This window comes from Daphnia pulicaria, chromosome 4, assembly GCF_021234035.1.
Source record: "Daphnia pulicaria isolate SC F1-1A chromosome 4, SC_F0-13Bv2, whole genome shotgun sequence".
Lineage (NCBI taxonomy): Eukaryota > Metazoa > Arthropoda > Branchiopoda > Diplostraca > Daphniidae > Daphnia > Daphnia pulicaria.
This window is the reverse complement of record NC_060916.1, coordinates 21578176-21585675: the sequence shown is the minus strand read 5'-3', so window position 1 is coordinate 21585675 and position 7500 is coordinate 21578176. Positions and strand designations below refer to the sequence as shown.

Here is a 7500-nt window from a genome sequence, read left to right as displayed (position 1 = left end):
GTGCGCTCTGGGTTCGTCCGGCCGACTCGACCAAACCCTTTTAAGGGGGAAAGATCTCGCGAGCATTCGGACGCCCTGGGGTTGCGCCCGCTCTGTTCGAGACGGGATCACCCCTCGCGGATGCACCCTCATCGGGGCCGCTTCACTTTCATTGCGCCTCGCGAGTTTAGTTTGATAATTTCTCGACGACTTGCGCACATGTTAGACTCCTTGGTCCGTGTTTCAAGACGGGTCGGGTGGGACCCGACTTCTACTCTCCGCTCTGGGCCTCCACAGGTTGAGCACCGCAACTTTTTCTCTTTTACAAAAAAAAGCTACGACACCTCCCGGGAGGAGACAGGTCACGACCGGGCAGTACTGTTGGGAAACGCCGCGCTCGTCATCGCGGCACCCGCGAAGGTAACCACGAAACTCGCTAACGGACGCCCCGTGTAACAGACACCCAGTCGGTCGCGGAGTCCTACTAGGCCCCCCACTTGCGGACCTTGGCGTGGCTATTGCGATCGCAGAACGACTTATGCAAGAGAGCCGCCAATTCAGGCAGTCTCCATGCAGCGTTAAGGGCATACAACCAAGTGCCGGGAGCGGGGACTTGTTCGACCTTCGAGGGCCCACCCGTTTAACCCCCTGAACGGTTTCACGCACTCTTGAACTCTCTCTTCAAAGTTCTTTTCAACTTTCCCTCGCGGTACTTGTTCGCTATCGGTCTCGTGGCGATATTTAGCCTTAGAAGGAGTTTACCTCCCGCTTAGGGCTGCACGCTCAAGCAACCCGACTCTTGGGAAGGGATCCGATGCACGGTCTCGGCTCGTCTTATCTACGGGCCTGACACCCTCTGTGGGTTGCTCGCCCCGTTCATGGAGACTTGGACGATAGATACCGGACAGACGCGCACGATCCTCCCGAACACCACATTCCTCGGCACCCGCTCAACCGGGCGCGAGGTTCGGTGCTGGGCTCATCCCTGTTCGCTCGCCGCTACTAAGGGAATCCTTGTTAGTTTCTTTTCCTCCGCTTACTGATATGCTTAAGTTCAGCGGGTAGTCTCATCTAAACTGAGGTCAGAATGAATTGTTTGTTTTCAAAAGGAGACAACACTTTATCTAGCTCGGCAGACTTTGGCGTTTTAAAGCCGGGAAAGATTGAATAATTGCCGGTTCAAATTTTTTTTTTTCGAAATAAAGCGAGTCTCTCGTTATTCGCAAAAATTAATTTACGAAAAGTGACAGGGCGTCCTGCGGCTTTTTGTATTGAAACAACGCGTCGTGCGCGAACCAAGCTTGCATAACGAGCGGTTAGAGTGAGTGATAATTCGCGGTGGTCGACACTTCGACACGCCCGGCGCACACACACAACTAAACTCGCGTTGAAGCGGTATATCGCGCACACGCAGCCGACACCTTGTTCGAGAAGATGTGTTTATTTCTAAAATTTTTTTTTGAGTTGGCTCAAAAATTTCCCATCTGTTTTGCCATCGAAAAAGGTTTCTTTTGAATAGAGAGGAAAAAAACAAAACAGGGCGAACCTTCTTTTATTTTTCCCCCTTTTTTGTATTTGAGGCATCGCGGACACTTAAGTCGCGCGGCACCCAGACGTTAGAGATTCGGGAGCTTTTATGCGGTCAGGCCGGGTGAAAAATAAATCTCGCCGCGACCCAACATGCAAAACCAAGACTGAAAAAATCTCTGTTCGTTCATCATTCGACCGACCCTCAGTCAGATGTGGCCCGAGCGAGAAGCTGGGCCGCCATTTACGTTCAAGATTTCGATGCTCCATGTGTTCTGCAGTTCGCATGGATTAGCGCACTTTGCTGCGCTCTTCATCGATCCACGAGCCTAGTGATCCACCGTTCAGGGTCGTATATAAAACGACATATTCGTTTTCTTCTCTCTTTTTCTCCAACCCGCCCAAGCAAATGAATGCGAGGGCGGAGAAAGAAAGCCAGAAAGAAAATGTTCCGATAAACACTCGTACTAGAATTTGGGTTTAGTGTGTTATTGTGATTTTGAATTCTTCCTACTTCATCGAGAGGGCGAAGGGCAAGCTTAAAAAACATTCGGTTTTCAACGGCATAGTGTCGGGCTTTGGAGTGTTAGTCTATACGACGCACACGCACGCAACCACGAGTATCTACGCCCGAAAAGAACGTCCAGAGTAAAGTCTCACACTTTCGTCCCCCACCGAGAATCAAAAAATCCCGAAGACGAAGAGAGAAACAAAAAAAAACAATTTCGATTGGGCGTATCCGCTTTAAACCACCGCGCATCAGAGCGCCTGATACCCGTTCAAAATCTTGATGTTTTTTTTTTTTCCGACTCTCCATCCACCGAGTTTTTATTTTTCAAAGTGTTTGATTTAGGGACTAAGACTTTATAAAATCTCCTTTATTGTTCCTTCGGTACTCGCGGCCCAGGCGGGCTATCGTATTCTTCACTCTACTAACGTCAACACTGTGAGCGCCGCTAAAGGTCGAATGAATCTATAGAGACATTCACCATCGAAGCAGGAAGAATTTGCTCACGGCCATAGACCAAATCGAAAGACTTTGTGTTTTTTTTTGAGCCGAGAGGAAAGAAAAATCAATTTGAAAAGGCGAATCCGCTTTAAACCACCGCGCATCAGAGCGCCTGATACCCGTTCAAAATAAATGATTTTCTTCCGTCAACCCACACATAGTTCATACGATGTCTTACGCCGAAAGACTTTTGATGGGGTTTTTTTGTTTTGCAACTTTTAGTTGTTTCGTGCTCAACCAAAGCCATATGCGCAAAACATTTGTCTTGTTCGTTTATGATCCTTCCGCAGGTTCACCTACGGAAACCTTGTTACGACTTTTACTTCCTCTAAAGGATCAAGTTCGACCATCTTTCAGTCTCGCCGTTGGTAGGCACCGCACGGGCAGAGATTGCTCCCCACTCGACGGCACCCCGACAAGCCCGTCCGAAGGCCTCACTAAATCATTCAATCGGTAGTAGCGACGGGCGGTGTGTACAAAGGGCAGGGACGTAATCGACGCGGGCTAGTGACCCGCGCCTACTAGGGATTCCTGGTTCATGGGGATCATTGCAGTCCCCAATCCCAACCACGAAGGAGGTTCAGCGGTTACCCGGTCCTTTCGGACAGGGAGAGTGAAACACGCTGATTCCTTCAGTGTAGCGCGCGTGCGGCCCAGGACATCTAAGGGCATCACAGACCTGTTATTGCTCACTGTCACGCGGCTGGACGCCGCTTGTCCCTCTAAGAAGACTGCGTGACGGACGCGAGAGCAGAAGGTATCGCCGGGGATGACGACGACCGAATAACAATAGAGCCAGCCCCCGCGAGACATTCCCGACAAAGCCCCGCCATACCTCATCCGCCAGGCAACCAACCCGTGAAGGCCGTACACCCGACGAACAGAGCACAACGAAACCAAGCCGAGAGATTGCCTCACTAAAGGAACCAGTCCCACCGAGACCCGAATCGCCGCCACCTGATCCCGACGCCTCCGTACTCCCTTCGGTTTCAATTGATAAAACCCGTCACCTATTTAGCAGGCTAGAGTCTCGTTCGTTATCGGAATTAACCAGACAAATCGCTCCACCAACTAAGAACGGCCATGCACCACCACCCACCGAATCAAGAAAGAGCTCTCAATCTGTCAATCCTTCCAGTGTCCGGGCCTGGTGAGGTTTCCCGTGTTGAGTCAAATTAAGCCGCAGGCTCCACTCCTGGTGGTGCCCTTCCGTCAATTCCTTTAAGTTTCAGCTTTGCAACCATACTTCCCCCGGAACCCAAAGACTTTGGTTTCCCGGAAGCTGCCCGTCGAGTCATTGGAGTAACTCCGACGGATTGCTGGTTGGCATCGTTTATGGTTAGAACTAGGGCGGTATCTGATCGCCTTCGAACCTCTAACTTTCGTTCTTGATCAAGGAAAACATTCTTGGCAAATGCCTTCGCTGTTGTTCGTCTTGCGGCGGTCCAAGAATTTCACCTCTGTCGCCGCAGTACGAATGCCCCCGTCCGTCTCTATTGACCATTACCTCGGGTCCAAAAGTAAAAGACCAGCAAAATCGGACCGAGGTCCTATTCCATCATTCCATGCTGCGATATTCAGGCGTTGGGATACACCTGCTTTGAGCACTCTAATTTGTTCAAAGTAAACGTTGCCGGCCGCCCGAGACACCCGGTGAAGGGCACCCCGAACGATTGACTGGGTGGAGCGAATCGAGTCAACTACGACCAAAATTTAAAAAAGAACCCGAAAGAACTTTCCAACTCTGGCCGCAGATACAACAACGACGCACCGACCACCACTCCGGCGATGTTGTCCGACCGTGAAGAGAGTCGGGCTTTGACACCCGGGCTCCCAGAGCGTGAAACGCAACACCCTTGATTCAGAGCGGCGCCGCCCGGCCGAAGACAGACATCCGACTACGAGCTTTTTAACCGCAACAACTTTAATATACGCTATTGGAGCTGGAGTTACCGCGGCTGCTGGCACCAGACTTGCCCTCCAATGGTTCCTCGTTAAAGGATTTAAAGTGTACTCATTCCAATCACGGGGCCTCGGAAGAGTCCCGTATCGTTATTTTTCGTCACTACCTCCCCGTGCCGGGAGTGGGTAATTTGCGCGCCTGCTGCCTTCCTTGGATGTGGTAGCCGTTTCTCAGGCTCCCTCTCCGGAATCGAACCCCGATTCCCCGTTACCCGTTGCAACCATGGTAGGCGCGTAACCTACCATCGACAGTTGATAAGGCAGACATTTGAAAGATACGTCGCCGGCGCGAAGGCCGTGCGATCGGCGTGAAGTTATCCAGAGTCACCAAAATTGGTACGGTGCGCGAGCCCGAAAGCCCGGCCCCGACTGGTTTTGATCTAATAAAAGCACCTCTTCTGCGAGCCCGAAAGCCCGCAGTCGAGGCTCGAGTGCATGTATTAGCTCTAGAATTACCACAGTTATCCAAGTAGGATGGAGTGGATCTAAGGAACCATAACTGATTTATTGAGCCATTCGCGGTTTCGCCGTCTAGCGGCTTGTACTTAGACATGCATGGCTTAATCTTTGAGACAAGCATATGCTACTGGCAGGATCAACCAGGTATTTCGTGTATGTTTGTTTGATATGCATCCGGCGAGTTGCGGGTTTTTATTTCGCCCACGCATCACCAAACACACACCAAATCAACACGTTTTTCGTTTTTTTTCTTTTTCTTCGGAAACTAAAATTTTTGATCGCAACGCCTGGCGTGTCACAGCGAGTCCCAGTGAAGAGAAACACCGATCCGATCCGTTTGTTGGATTTTTTTCATTTCAATTTCCAAAGTCAAAGACCATTCAACGGTCTATGAGCCCAAAGTGAATCGGATTCATTCGACCGGTCTTGATATATTCATCAACTTTTTTTCCCGTATTACGGTTTTCGACGGTCATATGTGGCGTGCTGTATGCTCATAAGTCAAGCCTGCTTTACTAAGCTGACAAGCATACATCTTTTAAATTTTTGTGGGCTCAGAGTTTTATTTTTATTTTTCCACCGCCGAGGCACACTCTCGCATCACCCCGCACGACACACACACACACACACACACCTCACCGCTCAGCGGTCACACGAGGCAGAATTTTCCGCAAAGACTTTCGAAGAGAAAGAGAAAACTCGGAACAACCGCGGTCAGAGGCCAGCATAGAGGCATCGTATAGAAAGTCATGGGCGGAAAAAAACAAATCATTTCAAGTCGAGACAAGCAACCAGACTACCCCTATAAAAGTGCGCAATTCTTTAAGAGTTCACCGAAGAATGACCGAGATCAAGTATGCACGAAACGAACATATTCCAAGGGCAGCTGAATAAGCGATTCTGCGCCGAAGCGCGAGAAAAGCAAGCGGTACACCGATGGGGATCGTTTTTTTTATCGTGTTAGATTCGTTGTTGTCAAGCAAGGATTCTCAAAATGTTTTTTGCATTGCACCCAAGTTTCGTACTGATTACTTGTCGCAGACCGGTGACTGTCAAAAAAAAATTTTTTACGTTTTTTCTTGAGAGGTCACTGCCTACACACAACTCCGGGCGGGCCGTACACTCACAGCCGTTTGAATTCTCCCTTCGTGTGTCATGGCCATAACTGAGCGTACATCTTACCGGGCGCCGAGTTGATCTGGCTTGTTCGATGAACGTTCGGGATACGTACAATCGATATAGCTCCAACCGTAACTCGTTTGTAATTACGCCGGCCATACTCAGCGGGCGCTCAGCTCAGCTCTCGATATCTTCCGTCGAAGGGAAGTTCGTAGTAAAAGAGAGTCAGAGTCGACGCCACATTTTGCGGTCCTCGCATCTCATCCGATTTTTGAATTTTATAGATTTGCCATCACTTCCACCCAATTCTCTCGTATATTTCAATCTCTTGACTTTGTCCGACCGGGCCGTCTTCGCCCCCCTTCAACTCCGTCCATCTCCACTTCTGTGTTCCACACAACGAGCTTCCGTCAAACGGCAAAATGTGAAATATGCGCACGCCGCACGAAATAATTTGAAAGCGTTCTGTTTGGTGGCTTTTTTATTTTTTATCTCTCGGCTCACACACACACACACACATTTCCGCCTGAACGGTAATTTTTTTTTGATACGGTGTCAAAAAGTGAAAAGACGCGCACCATTTTCTTTTCTCTTCCGTATCGTCGCTGACGGTAAACGCTGATGGTTATGATGCCGTAAGTTTGGAAGAAAGAATCTTTCCCGTCTTGTCTTGTTACGGTAAAATAACAAAGAACAAGCGTCCGATTTCTCTCACAGACGGCCACAGACAAACCACACGTGCCGAAGAAACGAAACGTCCGAAACCAAAAAAATGTTTGACGCGCGCACCTCTTCTGAACTTTTCGACCAAGAGTCGTTGGATCGAGTGACGAGCTTCTCAGCTGTCGCACCAATCGGTGAAGCGGGCGTTTGAATTCCCGTCCACATCGCGGTTCGGATATATTTTTACATATACCGACCATCGGAAATTTCGAAAACGGTTTTACCGAAGGAATGATATTTCACACACCGACAGCTCATCGAGTTCGTCTCCGTTCAACGGTTTTTTTTTTTTAAGACTTTTTGATCGCATGGGGCTAAACTGGTTAGAGCAAAGCCGCGATCCAAGCAGTGAAAAAAAAACAAAGACAGTGCAAGCGCGATCGAACGGAATCGAAACTAAAATCATGTGAAGTGGCGGGCGGAAAGGAGCTCAGCTACGGTGGAAATGAAACTACAACTAACGCCGAACCGGACAACTTCCCATTCTGCGTCTTCGTTTCATTTCCCAAAGCTCCCCGTCGATACCAAAGTTTTTGCGTCGAAGCTACTAAAGAAATTTCGCGCTTTCCTTTTCGCCTCTTTCGCCTTCCCTTCGATATCTATCCAACCACCGGCTTCGACTTTATTTCTTTCACCCGTCTATTCGCCCGATAGTCGACGGTCGGCCATTCTTTGGTATCGGCCAGGCGGACTAACAAGAAGTAAGACTCGTTTGAAAAATT

At 49.4% G+C, this 7500-nt stretch overlaps 3 non-coding genes across 3 annotated transcripts in view; all 3 read right to left on the bottom strand.

Annotated features, from left to right (window-relative positions):
- LOC124338693 overlaps positions 1 to 1064 on the bottom strand; it is a 4577-nt gene extending 3513 nt beyond the window's left edge. The window contains exon 1 of the ribosomal RNA XR_006917939.1: positions 1 to 1064. This exon is cut by the window's left edge and continues 3513 nt beyond it. This is a non-coding gene — a ribosomal RNA (large subunit ribosomal RNA).
- Positions 1065 to 1705: 641 nt separating this feature from the next.
- On the bottom strand, positions 1706 to 1858 carry LOC124338720. The gene has a single exon (XR_006917961.1). It is a non-coding gene; the product is annotated as a 5.8S ribosomal RNA (ribosomal RNA).
- Positions 1859 to 2788: 930 nt separating this feature from the next.
- On the bottom strand, positions 2789 to 5083 carry LOC124338736. The gene has a single exon (XR_006917977.1). It is a non-coding gene; the product is annotated as a small subunit ribosomal RNA (ribosomal RNA).
- Between the last annotated feature and the right edge of the window lie 2417 nt (positions 5084 to 7500).